This window comes from Schistocerca piceifrons, unplaced genomic scaffold (genome assembly GCF_021461385.2).
Source record: "Schistocerca piceifrons isolate TAMUIC-IGC-003096 unplaced genomic scaffold, iqSchPice1.1 HiC_scaffold_526, whole genome shotgun sequence".
Taxonomy (NCBI): Eukaryota; Metazoa; Arthropoda; class Insecta; order Orthoptera; family Acrididae; genus Schistocerca; species Schistocerca piceifrons.
In genome coordinates this window covers 1-15590 of record NW_025728762.1, presented here as the reverse complement: position 1 = coordinate 15590, position 15590 = coordinate 1, and the positions used below count along the sequence as shown (strand labels likewise).

The following is a 15590-nucleotide window of genomic DNA, read 5'->3' as shown; positions in this document are numbered from 1 at the left end:
AACTGTTGCTATTACGAGTCTCCGGGTGGTACATGAAAAGAACCGTCGTTTCCGTGGTGTAGCGGTTATCATGTCTGCTATACACGCAGAAGGTCCCCGGTTCGATCCCGGGCGGGAACACAACAATTTTAATCTATATTTCGGATTTCATTTCCGAGATGACCTCACGTCCGCGTATGCAGAGACAAGCAATGTCGTATGCTAGACGGATAGGGCGTCATTTTACGGTCAAATACTGTTGCTCTCTTATTGCACCGGTATTTGGTAACTGAGAACGCCCCTAGCTCCATTATGGCTGGCAAAATTTATAATCCGGTTCTTCAGGGCTACTTCAAGTGCGCTTGCTACTGGCTTTCCTGAGCTCACCCTACTCGCCTTGTCACAGCTCTGTCAATGTGTGATGCTAACTAATAATGAGAAACTCTTAGCCACGCTCAATCTTACATGCCACCCCTTGGTTGTTGCCGTCGCTAGTAAGATGAGGGTAGACTGTCGCACAATTAAGCTGAATCTCCACTCACGGTGCACATATCCCGCAAAGACAACCTTGTTTTCCGTTGCATGCAAAATTACCGTCTGCTTTTCTACCGAATTCCACCTACGTACTTTACTGGTGCCGCATTCTTGTTATATCCACGTGCTATAACAGGCGTCTACTCTTCATTGAGGAGCTGCAACCGGGGCTGAGTTCCACCTACTCTTCAGCACGGTCAAAATGGCAGGGCTCGTCCGGGATTTGAACCCGGGACCTCCTGCACCCAAAGCAGGAATCATACCCCCTTTTTTTTTTTTTTTTTTTTTTTTTAATTTTTTTTCGTTTTTAGATTGGGAAATTGCATCTGCTACCACCTGTACCCGAAACCTTCGTAATCGCCTTCACGCGTCGGACCAGAGTGTCAATTGCTCACGTCGAATAAGAAATTCGTTTGATATTGACGGCGAGCTTTTTGCGCTGACTCAGCCACTGACGTGCGATCAGTTTGCACAAAACGCGAGGGCTCGTCCGGGATTTGAACCCGGGACCTCCTGCACCCTAAGCAGGAATTATACCCATTTTTTTTTTTTTTTTTTTTTTTGAACCTGTCTCCGCTGTTAGGACACTAAGCAGTGTGGTTAGCTGCATTCAGCCCCCGTGGCAATGTCTTGCAGTCCTCCAGCTTTGTTGACCACAGTTAGGTGCCTCGATAAGAGGTGGACAGGTGTCGCATCGCTCTCGCCGTCACTTGTTACCACGAATCGTACTTAACGTAGTTTTCTGCAAGCGTCAGCGTAGCGTCAGTCGAGCTAAGTCGGGCCAAGTCGCATAAGAGGAGCAACAAAATGCGCATTTCCGGTACCGGGAATCGAACCCCGGCCTCCTGGGTGAGAGCCAGGTACCCCAGCCACTTTTTTTTTTTTTTTTTTTTTTTTTTTTTTTAACGCGTCGGACCAGAGTGTCAATTGCTCACATCGAATAAGAAGTTCATTTGATATTGACGGCGAGCTTTTTGCGCTGACTCAGCCACTGACGTGCGATCAGTTTGCACAAAACGCTAGGGCTCGTCCGGGATTTGAACCCGGGACCTCCTGCACCCAAAGCAGGAATCATACCCCTAGACCAACGAGCCACCTGGCTGGAGCAGTCAAGTTAATCCCAAGTAGTGCGCCTCACAGGGAACACAAACTTTCACGTGAATTCGCAAGATAAACGCTTTCTGCAGGCAGCACTCACCACTGATGAGAAGAATATTAAAGGCAACGAATAAAAAGCGAAATAACTGCATCGAGCACTGCTTATGAACAGCCGGCAGTGCCTCAGTTTCGGTATGTGGTTTCTCAGGGTTAAGAGAAGGCGAATGCACTAAACAAAAGAACATCGGGAAACCAAGCACCAACTCATAACGAAAAGATTGCACAATATACTGCAAGCAAAATTTCCAGAAGACGGATACTGAAGACGCCGCAGACAAAAGAATTATTCTATGCAGTAACGAATATCTAGGAAGCGTGAATTGCATGTGCTGCTCCACCACACAACTTCTTTTGATACTGTTTTACTTATTCTAAATTTTCATTACCTCATCGTCTCTAGAATACTGTGCGGTTATCACCTGGTTTCCAACAGCGATAGTAGTAAGTAAATCGACTACAAAGTCTTTCAAAGTAGGTCAGACACAAAAAAAAAATCGGAGCTGCGTGTAGCTCATGTCATTCTGCTTTCAATCGTGAATCTCCGGCTGGGAGTAGTGGCGTACTTCTGTAATCCAAGCTTCTGGGAGGCCGTTGTGTGGGAGAGATCTGGAAACAACTACAGATTCGACCGTTCCACGAGCTCAGGAACGGCCGCGATGCCTTCATCGAGCTCTGCAGATCGACAGATGATAGTGTGGAAATTTCGGCAAGCGGTGGCTAAGGGTTAAGAGAAGCCAAACGCACTAAACACAAGAAAGTCGGGAAACCGAAGCACACAACTCATAACGAAAAGATTGCGGAATGCAGTGCGAAAGCAAAACTTCGAGAAGACCAACTCTGAAGCCATCGGCGAGCTAGGAATTATTCCGCACAAGAAGCGATCATGTAGGAAGAGCGAGCCGAAGCTGTCGCTCGACCACACAATAAATTTTTGCTTAATCCCAATTTGCAGTACCGGTTCGACACTAGAATACTGCGCCTTGGTTCTTCCAAAAGCGATAGTAATAAGCACGTCCACTGCAGTGTCATTTGGGGTAGTGAGTCAGACATGGGGAGGATATGAGGCGGGTGGAATATGCAACGGCAGGGGCATTGCAGGGCGGCCGCCGACTCCTTGGGCTGTGGCGCGCCGGTGCCGGCGGCGGCCTGGCTGGGCTGCTGGTGCCTCCATGTAGAGCTGCCGCCGAGCCCAGGCACCGTGCCGCTAACGAAGCGATTGCCTTTGGTGACATCTTTTGCAATAACGACTGCGCGAATCGACGGTATCTCGTAAGGAAGGAAAGAGCAGCAGCTGCCGCCGAGCCCAGGCGCCGTGCCTAACACGCAGAAGGTCCCCGGCTCGATTGCGGGCGGAAACCCGTTTTCGTCGCACTCAGCAAGACACTTGCTACGATCTCTACTGTGACCATTTAAATCAACTTCAAACGTTCCATCAGCAGGGTGCACATGGCTCAAATGAAACATGAAACGGTTTCAGAACTGGTTGTCGGATTTTAGCGCTGACTTGGAGGCCTGGAAATGCGCGAAACAGCCGCCGCCATGCGATTTGTTACCGCACCGTTGTACAAAACGCAAGGGCTCGTCCGGGATTTGAACCCGGGACCTCCTGCACCCGAAGCAGGAATCATACCCCTAGACCAACGAGCCTATTCGTTCCGAAAACGCACTGCATGTGAATGACGCCACCTTTGATGGTCTCACCATGTAGGGCTGCAGCTCAGCCAGCGTTCTCCCTGTCTGTCGCGGTTGGATTGTTTTCATCGACGTCTTTTACTGCAGGAACTTCACGAATCGGAGGGAGCTCGTAGCCGATGCCCTTGCTAACACAGAAGACAAACTGTTGCTATTACGAGTCTCCGGGTGGTACATGAAAAGAACCGTCGTTTCCGTGGTGTAGCGGTTATCATGTCTGCTATACACGCAGAAGGTCCCCGGTTCGATCCCGGGCGGGAACACAACAATTTTAATCTATATTTCGGATTTCATTTCCGAGATGACCTCACGTCCGCGTATGCAGAGACAAGCAATGTCGTATGCTAGACGGATAGGGCGTCATTTTACGGTCAAATACTGTTGCTCTCTTATTGCACCGGTATTTGGTAACTGAGAACGCCCCTAGCTCCATTATGGCTGGCAAAATTTATAATCCGGTTCTTCAGGGCTACTTCAAGTGCGCTTGCTACTGGCTTTCCTGAGCTCACCCTACTCGCCTTGTCACAGCTCTGTCAATGTGTGATGCTAACTAATAATGAGAAACTCTTAGCCACGCTCAATCTTACATGCCACCCCTTGGTTGTTGCCGTCGCTAGTAAGATGAGGGTAGACTGTCGCACAATTAAGCTGAATCTCCACTCACGGTGCACATATCCCGCAAAGACAACCTTGTTTTCCGTTGCATGCAAAATTACCGTCTGCTTTTCTACCGAATTCCACCTACGTACTTTACTGGTGCCGCATTCTTGTTATATCCACGTGCTATAACAGGCGTCTACTCTTCATTGAGGAGCTGCAACCGGGGCTGAGTTCCACCTACTCTTCAGCACGGTCAAAATGGCAGGGCTCGTCCGGGATTTGAACCCGGGACCTCCTGCACCCAAAGCAGGAATCATACCCCCTTTTTTTTTTTTTTTTTTTTTTTTAATTTTTTTTCGTTTTTAGATTGGGAAATTGCATCTGCTACCACCTGTACCCGAAACCTTCGTAATCGCCTTCACGCGTCGGACCAGAGTGTCAATTGCTCACGTCGAATAAGAAATTCGTTTGATATTGACGGCGAGCTTTTTGCGCTGACTCAGCCACTGACGTGCGATCAGTTTGCACAAAACGCGAGGGCTCGTCCGGGATTTGAACCCGGGACCTCCTGCACCCTAAGCAGGAATTATACCCATTTTTTTTTTTTTTTTTTTTTTTGAACCTGTCTCCGCTGTTAGGACACTAAGCAGTGTGGTTAGCTGCATTCAGCCCCCGTGGCAATGTCTTGCAGTCCTCCAGCTTTGTTGACCACAGTTAGGTGCCTCGATAAGAGGTGGACAGGTGTCGCATCGCTCTCGCCGTCACTTGTTACCACGAATCGTACTTAACGTAGTTTTCTGCAAGCGTCAGCGTAGCGTCAGTCGAGCTAAGTCGGGCCAAGTCGCATAAGAGGAGCAACAAAATGCGCATTTCCGGTACCGGGAATCGAACCCCGGCCTCCTGGGTGAGAGCCAGGTACCCCAGCCACTTTTTTTTTTTTTTTTTTTTTTTTTTTTTTTAACGCGTCGGACCAGAGTGTCAATTGCTCACATCGAATAAGAAGTTCATTTGATATTGACGGCGAGCTTTTTGCGCTGACTCAGCCACTGACGTGCGATCAGTTTGCACAAAACGCTAGGGCTCGTCCGGGATTTGAACCCGGGACCTCCTGCACCCAAAGCAGGAATCATACCCCTAGACCAACGAGCCACCTGGCTGGAGCAGTCAAGTTAATCCCAAGTAGTGCGCCTCACAGGGAACACAAACTTTCACGTGAATTCGCAAGATAAACGCTTTCTGCAGGCAGCACTCACCACTGATGAGAAGAATATTAAAGGCAACGAATAAAAAGCGAAATAACTGCATCGAGCACTGCTTATGAACAGCCGGCAGTGCCTCAGTTTCGGTATGTGGTTTCTCAGGGTTAAGAGAAGGCGAATGCACTAAACAAAAGAACATCGGGAAACCAAGCACCAACTCATAACGAAAAGATTGCACAATATACTGCAAGCAAAATTTCCAGAAGACGGATACTGAAGACGCCGCAGACAAAAGAATTATTCTATGCAGTAACGAATATCTAGGAAGCGTGAATTGCATGTGCTGCTCCACCACACAACTTCTTTTGATACTGTTTTACTTATTCTAAATTTTCATTACCTCATCGTCTCTAGAATACTGTGCGGTTATCACCTGGTTTCCAACAGCGATAGTAGTAAGTAAATCGACTACAAAGTCTTTCAAAGTAGGTCAGACACAAAAAAAAAATCGGAGCTGCGTGTAGCTCATGTCATTCTGCTTTCAATCGTGAATCTCCGGCTGGGAGTAGTGGCGTACTTCTGTAATCCAAGCTTCTGGGAGGCCGTTGTGTGGGAGAGATCTGGAAACAACTACAGATTCGACCGTTCCACGAGCTCAGGAACGGCCGCGATGCCTTCATCGAGCTCTGCAGATCGACAGATGATAGTGTGGAAATTTCGGCAAGCGGTGGCTAAGGGTTAAGAGAAGCCAAACGCACTAAACACAAGAAAGTCGGGAAACCGAAGCACACAACTCATAACGAAAAGATTGCGGAATGCAGTGCGAAAGCAAAACTTCGAGAAGACCAACTCTGAAGCCATCGGCGAGCTAGGAATTATTCCGCACAAGAAGCGATCATGTAGGAAGAGCGAGCCGAAGCTGTCGCTCGACCACACAATAAATTTTTGCTTAATCCCAATTTGCAGTACCGGTTCGACACTAGAATACTGCGCCTTGGTTCTTCCAAAAGCGATAGTAATAAGCACGTCCACTGCAGTGTCATTTGGGGTAGTGAGTCAGACATGGGGAGGATATGAGGCGGGTGGAATATGCAACGGCAGGGGCATTGCAGGGCGGCCGCCGACTCCTTGGGCTGTGGCGCGCCGGTGCCGGCGGCGGCCTGGCTGGGCTGCTGGTGCCTCCATGTAGAGCTGCCGCCGAGCCCAGGCACCGTGCCGCTAACGAAGCGATTGCCTTTGGTGACATCTTTTGCAATAACGACTGCGCGAATCGACGGTATCTCGTAAGGAAGGAAAGAGCAGCAGCTGCCGCCGAGCCCAGGCGCCGTGCCTAACACGCAGAAGGTCCCCGGCTCGATTGCGGGCGGAAACCCGTTTTCGTCGCACTCAGCAAGACACTTGCTACGATCTCTACTGTGACCATTTAAATCAACTTCAAACGTTCCATCAGCAGGGTGCACATGGCTCAAATGAAACATGAAACGGTTTCAGAACTGGTTGTCGGATTTTAGCGCTGACTTGGAGGCCTGGAAATGCGCGAAACAGCCGCCGCCATGCGATTTGTTACCGCACCGTTGTACAAAACGCAAGGGCTCGTCCGGGATTTGAACCCGGGACCTCCTGCACCCGAAGCAGGAATCATACCCCTAGACCAACGAGCCTATTCGTTCCGAAAACGCACTGCATGTGAATGACGCCACCTTTGATGGTCTCACCATGTAGGGCTGCAGCTCAGCCAGCGTTCTCCCTGTCTGTCGCGGTTGGATTGTTTTCATCGACGTCTTTTACTGCAGGAACTTCACGAATCGGAGGGAGCTCGTAGCCGATGCCCTTGCTAACACAGAAGACAAACTGTTGCTATTACGAGTCTCCGGGTGGTACATGAAAAGAACCGTCGTTTCCGTGGTGTAGCGGTTATCATGTCTGCTATACACGCAGAAGGTCCCCGGTTCGATCCCGGGCGGGAACACAACAATTTTAATCTATATTTCGGATTTCATTTCCGAGATGACCTCACGTCCGCGTATGCAGAGACAAGCAATGTCGTATGCTAGACGGATAGGGCGTCATTTTACGGTCAAATACTGTTGCTCTCTTATTGCACCGGTATTTGGTAACTGAGAACGCCCCTAGCTCCATTATGGCTGGCAAAATTTATAATCCGGTTCTTCAGGGCTACTTCAAGTGCGCTTGCTACTGGCTTTCCTGAGCTCACCCTACTCGCCTTGTCACAGCTCTGTCAATGTGTGATGCTAACTAATAATGAGAAACTCTTAGCCACGCTCAATCTTACATGCCACCCCTTGGTTGTTGCCGTCGCTAGTAAGATGAGGGTAGACTGTCGCACAATTAAGCTGAATCTCCACTCACGGTGCACATATCCCGCAAAGACAACCTTGTTTTCCGTTGCATGCAAAATTACCGTCTGCTTTTCTACCGAATTCCACCTACGTACTTTACTGGTGCCGCATTCTTGTTATATCCACGTGCTATAACAGGCGTCTACTCTTCATTGAGGAGCTGCAACCGGGGCTGAGTTCCACCTACTCTTCAGCACGGTCAAAATGGCAGGGCTCGTCCGGGATTTGAACCCGGGACCTCCTGCACCCAAAGCAGGAATCATACCCCCTTTTTTTTTTTTTTTTTTTTTTTTTAATTTTTTTTCGTTTTTAGATTGGGAAATTGCATCTGCTACCACCTGTACCCGAAACCTTCGTAATCGCCTTCACGCGTCGGACCAGAGTGTCAATTGCTCACGTCGAATAAGAAATTCGTTTGATATTGACGGCGAGCTTTTTGCGCTGACTCAGCCACTGACGTGCGATCAGTTTGCACAAAACGCGAGGGCTCGTCCGGGATTTGAACCCGGGACCTCCTGCACCCTAAGCAGGAATTATACCCATTTTTTTTTTTTTTTTTTTTTTTTGAACCTGTCTCCGCTGTTAGGACACTAAGCAGTGTGGTTAGCTGCATTCAGCCCCCGTGGCAATGTCTTGCAGTCCTCCAGCTTTGTTGACCACAGTTAGGTGCCTCGATAAGAGGTGGACAGGTGTCGCATCGCTCTCGCCGTCACTTGTTACCACGAATCGTACTTAACGTAGTTTTCTGCAAGCGTCAGTCGAGCTAAGTCGGGCCAAGTCGCATAAGAGGAGCAACAAAATGCGCATTTCCGGTACCGGGAATCGAACCCCGGCCTCCTGGGTAAGAGCCAGGTACCCCAGCCACTTTTTTTTTTTTTTTTTTTTTTTTTTTTTTTAACGCGTCGGACCAGAGTGTCAATTGCTCACATCGAATAAGAAGTTCATTTGATATTGACGGCGAGCTTTTTGCGCTGACTCAGCCACTGACGTGCGATCAGTTTGCACAAAACGCTAGGGCTCGTCCGGGATTTGAACCCGGGACCTCCTGCACCCAAAGCAGGAATCATACCCCTAGACCAACGAGCCACCTGGCTGGAGCAGTCAAGTTAATCCCAAGTAGTGCGCCTCACAGGGAACACAAACTTTCACGTGAATTCGCAAGATAAACGCTTTCTGCAGGCAGCACTCACCACTGATGAGAAGAATATTAAAGGCAACGAATAAAAAGCGAAATAACTGCATCGAGCACTGCTTATGAACAGCCGGCAGTGCCTCAGTTTCGGTATGTGGTTTCTCAGGGTTAAGAGAAGGCGAATGCACTAAACAAAAGAACATCGGGAAACCAAGCACCAACTCATAACGAAAAGATTGCACAATATACTGCAAGCAAAATTTCCAGAAGACGGATACTGAAGACGCCGCAGACAAAAGAATTATTCTATGCAGTAACGAATATCTAGGAAGCGTGAATTGCATGTGCTGCTCCACCACACAACTTCTTTTGATACTGTTTTACTTATTCTAAATTTTCATTACCTCATCGTCTCTAGAATACTGTGCGGTTATCACCTGGTTTCCAACAGCGATAGTAGTAAGTAAATCGACTACAAAGTCTTTCAAAGTAGGTCAGACACAAAAAAAAAATCGGAGCTGCGTGTAGCTCATGTCATTCTGCTTTCAATCGTGAATCTCCGGCTGGGAGTAGTGGCGTACTTCTGTAATCCAAGCTTCTGGGAGGCCGTTGTGTGGGAGAGATCTGGAAACAACTACAGATTCGACCGTTCCACGAGCTCAGGAACGGCCGCGATGCCTTCATCGAGCTCTGCAGATCGACAGATGATAGTGTGGAAATTTCGGCAAGCGGTGGCTAAGGGTTAAGAGAAGCCAAACGCACTAAACACAAGAAAGTCGGGAAACCGAAGCACACAACTCATAACGAAAAGATTGCGGAATGCAGTGCGAAAGCAAAACTTCGAGAAGACCAACTCTGAAGCCATCGGCGAGCTAGGAATTATTCCGCACAAGAAGCGATCATGTAGGAAGAGCGAGCCGAAGCTGTCGCTCGACCACACAATAAATTTTTGCTTAATCCCAATTTGCAGTACCGGTTCGACACTAGAATACTGCGCCTTGGTTCTTCCAAAAGCGATAGTAATAAGCACGTCCACTGCAGTGTCATTTGGGGTAGTGAGTCAGACATGGGGAGGATATGAGGCGGGTGGAATATGCAACGGCAGGGGCATTGCAGGGCGGCCGCCGACTCCTTGGGCTGTGGCGCGCCGGTGCCGGCGGCGGCCTGGCTGGGCTGCTGGTGCCTCCATGTAGAGCTGCCGCCGAGCCCAGGCACCGTGCCGCTAACGAAGCGATTGCCTTTGGTGACATCTTTTGCAATAACGACTGCGCGAATCGACGGTATCTCGTAAGGAAGGAAAGAGCAGCAGCTGCCGCCGAGCCCAGGCGCCGTGCCTAACACGCAGAAGGTCCCCGGCTCGATTGCGGGCGGAAACCCGTTTTCGTCGCACTCAGCAAGACACTTGCTACGATCTCTACTGTGACCATTTAAATCAACTTCAAACGTTCCATCAGCAGGGTGCACATGGCTCAAATGAAACATGAAACGGTTTCAGAACTGGTTGTCGGATTTTAGCGCTGACTTGGAGGCCTGGAAATGCGCGAAACAGCCGCCGCCATGCGATTTGTTACCGCACCGTTGTACAAAACGCAAGGGCTCGTCCGGGATTTGAACCCGGGACCTCCTGCACCCGAAGCAGGAATCATACCCCTAGACCAACGAGCCTATTCGTTCCGAAAACGCACTGCATGTGAATGACGCCACCTTTGATGGTCTCACCATGTAGGGCTGCAGCTCAGCCAGCGTTCTCCCTGTCTGTCGCGGTTGGATTGTTTTCATCGACGTCTTTTACTGCAGGAACTTCACGAATCGGAGGGAGCTCGTAGCCGATGCCCTTGCTAACACAGAAGACAAACTGTTGCTATTACGAGTCTCCGGGTGGTACATGAAAAGAACCGTCGTTTCCGTGGTGTAGCGGTTATCATGTCTGCTATACACGCAGAAGGTCCCCGGTTCGATCCCGGGCGGGAACACAACAATTTTAATCTATATTTCGGATTTCATTTCCGAGATGACCTCACGTCCGCGTATGCAGAGACAAGCAATGTCGTATGCTAGACGGATAGGGCGTCATTTTACGGTCAAATACTGTTGCTCTCTTATTGCACCGGTATTTGGTAACTGAGAACGCCCCTAGCTCCATTATGGCTGGCAAAATTTATAATCCGGTTCTTCAGGGCTACTTCAAGTGCGCTTGCTACTGGCTTTCCTGAGCTCACCCTACTCGCCTTGTCACAGCTCTGTCAATGTGTGATGCTAACTAATAATGAGAAACTCTTAGCCACGCTCAATCTTACATGCCACCCCTTGGTTGTTGCCGTCGCTAGTAAGATGAGGGTAGACTGTCGCACAATTAAGCTGAATCTCCACTCACGGTGCACATATCCCGCAAAGACAACCTTGTTTTCCGTTGCATGCAAAATTACCGTCTGCTTTTCTACCGAATTCCACCTACGTACTTTACTGGTGCCGCATTCTTGTTATATCCACGTGCTATAACAGGCGTCTACTCTTCATTGAGGAGCTGCAACCGGGGCTGAGTTCCACCTACTCTTCAGCACGGTCAAAATGGCAGGGCTCGTCCGGGATTTGAACCCGGGACCTCCTGCACCCAAAGCAGGAATCATACCCCCTTTTTTTTTTTTTTTTTTTTTTTTTTAATTTTTTTTCGTTTTTAGATTGGGAAATTGCATCTGCTACCACCTGTACCCGAAACCTTCGTAATCGCCTTCACGCGTCGGACCAGAGTGTCAATTGCTCACGTCGAATAAGAAATTCGTTTGATATTGACGGCGAGCTTTTTGCGCTGACTCAGCCACTGACGTGCGATCAGTTTGCACAAAACGCGAGGGCTCGTCCGGGATTTGAACCCGGGACCTCCTGCACCCTAAGCAGGAATTATACCCATTTTTTTTTTTTTTTTTTTTTTTTTGAACCTGTCTCCGCTGTTAGGACACTAAGCAGTGTGGTTAGCTGCATTCAGCCCCCGTGGCAATGTCTTGCAGTCCTCCAGCTTTGTTGACCACAGTTAGGTGCCTCGATAAGAGGTGGACAGGTGTCGCATCGCTCTCGCCGTCACTTGTTACCACGAATCGTACTTAACGTAGTTTTCTGCAAGCGTCAGCGTAGCGTCAGTCGAGCTAAGTCGGGCCAAGTCGCATAAGAGGAGCAACAAAATGCGCATTTCCGGTACCGGGAATCGAACCCCGGCCTCCTGGGTGAGAGCCAGGTACCCCAGCCACTTTTTTTTTTTTTTTTTTTTTTTTTTTAACGCGTCGGACCAGAGTGTCAATTGCTCACATCGAATAAGAAGTTCATTTGATATTGACGGCGAGCTTTTTGCGCTGACTCAGCCACTGACGTGCGATCAGTTTGCACAAAACGCTAGGGCTCGTCCGGGATTTGAACCCGGGACCTCCTGCACCCAAAGCAGGAATCATACCCCTAGACCAACGAGCCACCTGGCTGGAGCAGTCAAGTTAATCCCAAGTAGTGCGCCTCACAGGGAACACAAACTTTCACGTGAATTCGCAAGATAAACGCTTTCTGCAGGCAGCACTCACCACTGATGAGAAGAATATTAAAGGCAACGAATAAAAAGCGAAATAACTGCATCGAGCACTGCTTATGAACAGCCGGCAGTGCCTCAGTTTCGGTATGTGGTTTCTCAGGGTTAAGAGAAGGCGAATGCACTAAACAAAAGAACATCGGGAAACCAAGCACCAACTCATAACGAAAAGATTGCACAATATACTGCAAGCAAAATTTCCAGAAGACGGATACTGAAGACGCCGCAGACAAAAGAATTATTCTATGCAGTAACGAATATCTAGGAAGCGTGAATTGCATGTGCTGCTCCACCACACAACTTCTTTTGATACTGTTTTACTTATTCTAAATTTTCATTACCTCATCGTCTCTAGAATACTGTGCGGTTATCACCTGGTTTCCAACAGCGATAGTAGTAAGTAAATCGACTACAAAGTCTTTCAAAGTAGGTCAGACACAAAAAAAAAATCGGAGCTGCGTGTAGCTCATGTCATTCTGCTTTCAATCGTGAATCTCCGGCTGGGAGTAGTGGCGTACTTCTGTAATCCAAGCTTCTGGGAGGCCGTTGTGTGGGAGAGATCTGGAAACAACTACAGATTCGACCGTTCCACGAGCTCAGGAACGGCCGCGATGCCTTCATCGAGCTCTGCAGATCGACAGATGATAGTGTGGAAATTTCGGCAAGCGGTGGCTAAGGGTTAAGAGAAGCCAAACGCACTAAACACAAGAAAGTCGGGAAACCGAAGCACACAACTCATAACGAAAAGATTGCGGAATGCAGTGCGAAAGCAAAACTTCGAGAAGACCAACTCTGAAGCCATCGGCGAGCTAGGAATTATTCCGCACAAGAAGCGATCATGTAGGAAGAGCGAGCCGAAGCTGTCGCTCGACCACACAATAAATTTTTGCTTAATCCCAATTTGCAGTACCGGTTCGACACTAGAATACTGCGCCTTGGTTCTTCCAAAAGCGATAGTAATAAGCACGTCCACTGCAGTGTCATTTGGGGTAGTGAGTCAGACATGGGGAGGATATGAGGCGGGTGGAATATGCAACGGCAGGGGCATTGCAGGGCGGCCGCCGACTCCTTGGGCTGTGGCGCGCCGGTGCCGGCGGCGGCCTGGCTGGGCTGCTGGTGCCTCCATGTAGAGCTGCCGCCGAGCCCAGGCACCGTGCCGCTAACGAAGCGATTGCCTTTGGTGACATCTTTTGCAATAACGACTGCGCGAATCGACGGTATCTCGTAAGGAAGGAAAGAGCAGCAGCTGCCGCCGAGCCCAGGCGCCGTGCCTAACACGCAGAAGGTCCCCGGCTCGATTGCGGGCGGAAACCCGTTTTCGTCGCACTCAGCAAGACACTTGCTACGATCTCTACTGTGACCATTTAAATCAACTTCAAACGTTCCATCAGCAGGGTGCACATGGCTCAAATGAAACATGAAACGGTTTCAGAACTGGTTGTCGGATTTTAGCGCTGACTTGGAGGCCTGGGAAATGCGCGAAACAGCCGCCGCCATGCGATTTGTTACCGCACCGTTGTACAAAACGCAAGGGCTCGTCCGGGATTTGAACCCGGGACCTCCTGCACCCGAAGCAGGAATCATACCCCTAGACCAACGAGCCTATTCGTTCCGAAAACGCACTGCATGTGAATGACGCCACCTTTGATGGTCTCACCATGTAGGGCTGCAGCTCAGCCAGCGTTCTCCCTGTCTGTCGCGGTTGGATTGTTTCCATCGACGTCTTTTACTACAGGAACTTCACGAATCGGAGGGAGCTCGTAGCCGATGCCCTTGCTAACACAGAAGACAAACTGTTGCTATTACGAGTCTCCGGGTGGTACATGAAAAGAACCGTCGTTTCCGTGGTGTAGCGGTTATCACGTCTGCTTTACACGCAGAAGGTCCCCGGTTCGATCCCGGGCGGGAACACAACAATTTTAATCTATATTTCGGATTTCATTTCCGAGATGACCTGACGTCCGCGTATGCAGAGACAAGCAATGTCGTATGCTAGACGGATAGGGCGTCATTTTACGGTCAAATACTGTTGCTCTCTTATTGCACCGGTATTTGGTAACTGAGAACGCCCCTAGCTCCATTATGGCTGGCAAAATTTATAATCCGGTTCTTCAGGGCTACTTCAAGTGCGCTTGCTACTGGCTTTCCTGAGCTCACCCTACTCGCCTTGTCACAGCTCTGTCAAAGTGTGATGCTAACTAATAATGAGAAACTCTTAGCCACGCTCAATCTTACATGCCACCCCTTGGTTGTTGCCGTCGCTAGTAAGATGAGGGTAGACTGTCGCACAATTAAGCTGAATCTCCACTCACGGTGCACATATCCCGCAAAGACAACCTTGTTTTCCGTTGCATGCAAAATTACCGTCTGCTTTTCTACCGAATTCCACCTACGTACTTTACTGGTGCCGCATTCTTGTTATATCCACGTGCTATAACAGGCGTCTACTCTTCATTGAGGAGCTGCAACCGGGGCTGAGTTCCACCTACTCTTCAGCACGGTCAAAATGGCAGGGCTCGTCCGGGATTTGAACCCGGGACCTCCTGCACCCAAAGCAGGAATCATACCCCCTTTTTTTTTTTTTTTTTTTTTTTTTTAATTTTTTTTCGTTTTTAGATTGGGAAATTGCATCTGCTACCACCTGTACCCGAAACCTTCGTAATCGCCTTCACGCGTCGGACCAGAGTGTCAATTGCTCACGTCGAATAAGAAATTCGTTTGATATTGACGGCGAGCTTTTTGCGCTGACTCAGCCACTGACGTGCGATCAGTTTGCACAAAACGCGAGGGCTCGTCCGGGATTTGAACCCGGGACCTCCTGCACCCTAAGCAGGAATTATACCCATTTTTTTTTTTTTTTTTTTTTTTTTGAACCTGTCTCCGCTGTTAGGACACTAAGCAGTGTGGTTAGCTGCATTCAGCCCCCGTGGCAATGTCTTGCAGTCCTCCAGCTTTGTTGACCACAGTTAGGTGCCTCGATAAGAGGTGGACAGGTGTCGCATCGCTCTCGCCGTCACTTGTTACCACGAATCGTACTTAACGTAGTTTTCTGCAAGCGTCAGTCGAGCTAAGTCGGGCCAAGTCGCATAAGAGGAGCAACAAAATGCGCATTTCCGGTACCGGGAATCGAACCCCGGCCTCCTGGGTAAGAGCCAGGTACCCCAGCCACTTTTTTTTTTTTTTTTTTTTTTTTTTTTTTAACGCGTCGGACCAGAGTGTCAATTGCTCACATCGAATAAGAAGTTCATTTGATATTGACGGCGAGCTTTTTGCGCTGACTCAGCCACTGACGTGCGATCAGTTTGCACAAAACGCTAGGGCTCGTCCGGGATTTGAACCCGGGACCTCCTGCACCCAAAGCAGGAATC

General features: G+C 49.1%; 13 non-coding genes across 13 annotated transcripts; 5 read left to right on the top strand and 8 right to left on the bottom strand.

Moving 5' to 3' along the window:
* The first annotated feature begins 47 nt into the window (after nt 1-47).
* On the top strand, nt 48-120 carry Trnav-uac. Its single transcript has one exon. It is a non-coding gene; the product is annotated as a tRNA-Val (tRNA).
* Nucleotides 121-1535: 1415 nt separating this feature from the next.
* On the bottom strand, nt 1536-1607 carry Trnap-ugg. Its single transcript has one exon. It is a non-coding gene; the product is annotated as a tRNA-Pro (tRNA).
* A 1639-nt stretch (nt 1608-3246) lies between these two features.
* On the bottom strand, nt 3247-3318 carry Trnap-cgg. Its single transcript has one exon. It is a non-coding gene; the product is annotated as a tRNA-Pro (tRNA).
* A 235-nt stretch (nt 3319-3553) lies between these two features.
* Trnav-uac lies at nt 3554-3626 on the top strand. Its single transcript has one exon. It is a non-coding gene; the product is annotated as a tRNA-Val (tRNA).
* A 1414-nt stretch (nt 3627-5040) lies between these two features.
* Trnap-ugg lies at nt 5041-5112 on the bottom strand. The gene has a single exon. It is a non-coding gene; the product is annotated as a tRNA-Pro (tRNA).
* A 1639-nt stretch (nt 5113-6751) lies between these two features.
* On the bottom strand, nt 6752-6823 carry Trnap-cgg. Its single transcript has one exon. It is a non-coding gene; the product is annotated as a tRNA-Pro (tRNA).
* Nucleotides 6824-7058: 235 nt separating this feature from the next.
* Trnav-uac lies at nt 7059-7131 on the top strand. The gene has a single exon. It is a non-coding gene; the product is annotated as a tRNA-Val (tRNA).
* A 1405-nt stretch (nt 7132-8536) lies between these two features.
* Nucleotides 8537-8608, bottom strand: Trnap-ugg. The gene has a single exon. It is a non-coding gene; the product is annotated as a tRNA-Pro (tRNA).
* A 1639-nt stretch (nt 8609-10247) lies between these two features.
* On the bottom strand, nt 10248-10319 carry Trnap-cgg. The gene has a single exon. It is a non-coding gene; the product is annotated as a tRNA-Pro (tRNA).
* A 235-nt stretch (nt 10320-10554) lies between these two features.
* Trnav-uac lies at nt 10555-10627 on the top strand. Its single transcript has one exon. It is a non-coding gene; the product is annotated as a tRNA-Val (tRNA).
* Nucleotides 10628-12041: 1414 nt separating this feature from the next.
* Trnap-ugg lies at nt 12042-12113 on the bottom strand. Its single transcript has one exon. It is a non-coding gene; the product is annotated as a tRNA-Pro (tRNA).
* A 1640-nt stretch (nt 12114-13753) lies between these two features.
* Trnap-cgg lies at nt 13754-13825 on the bottom strand. The gene has a single exon. It is a non-coding gene; the product is annotated as a tRNA-Pro (tRNA).
* Nucleotides 13826-14060: 235 nt separating this feature from the next.
* Trnav-uac lies at nt 14061-14133 on the top strand. Its single transcript has one exon. It is a non-coding gene; the product is annotated as a tRNA-Val (tRNA).
* The last annotated feature ends 1457 nt before the right edge of the window (nt 14134-15590 follow it).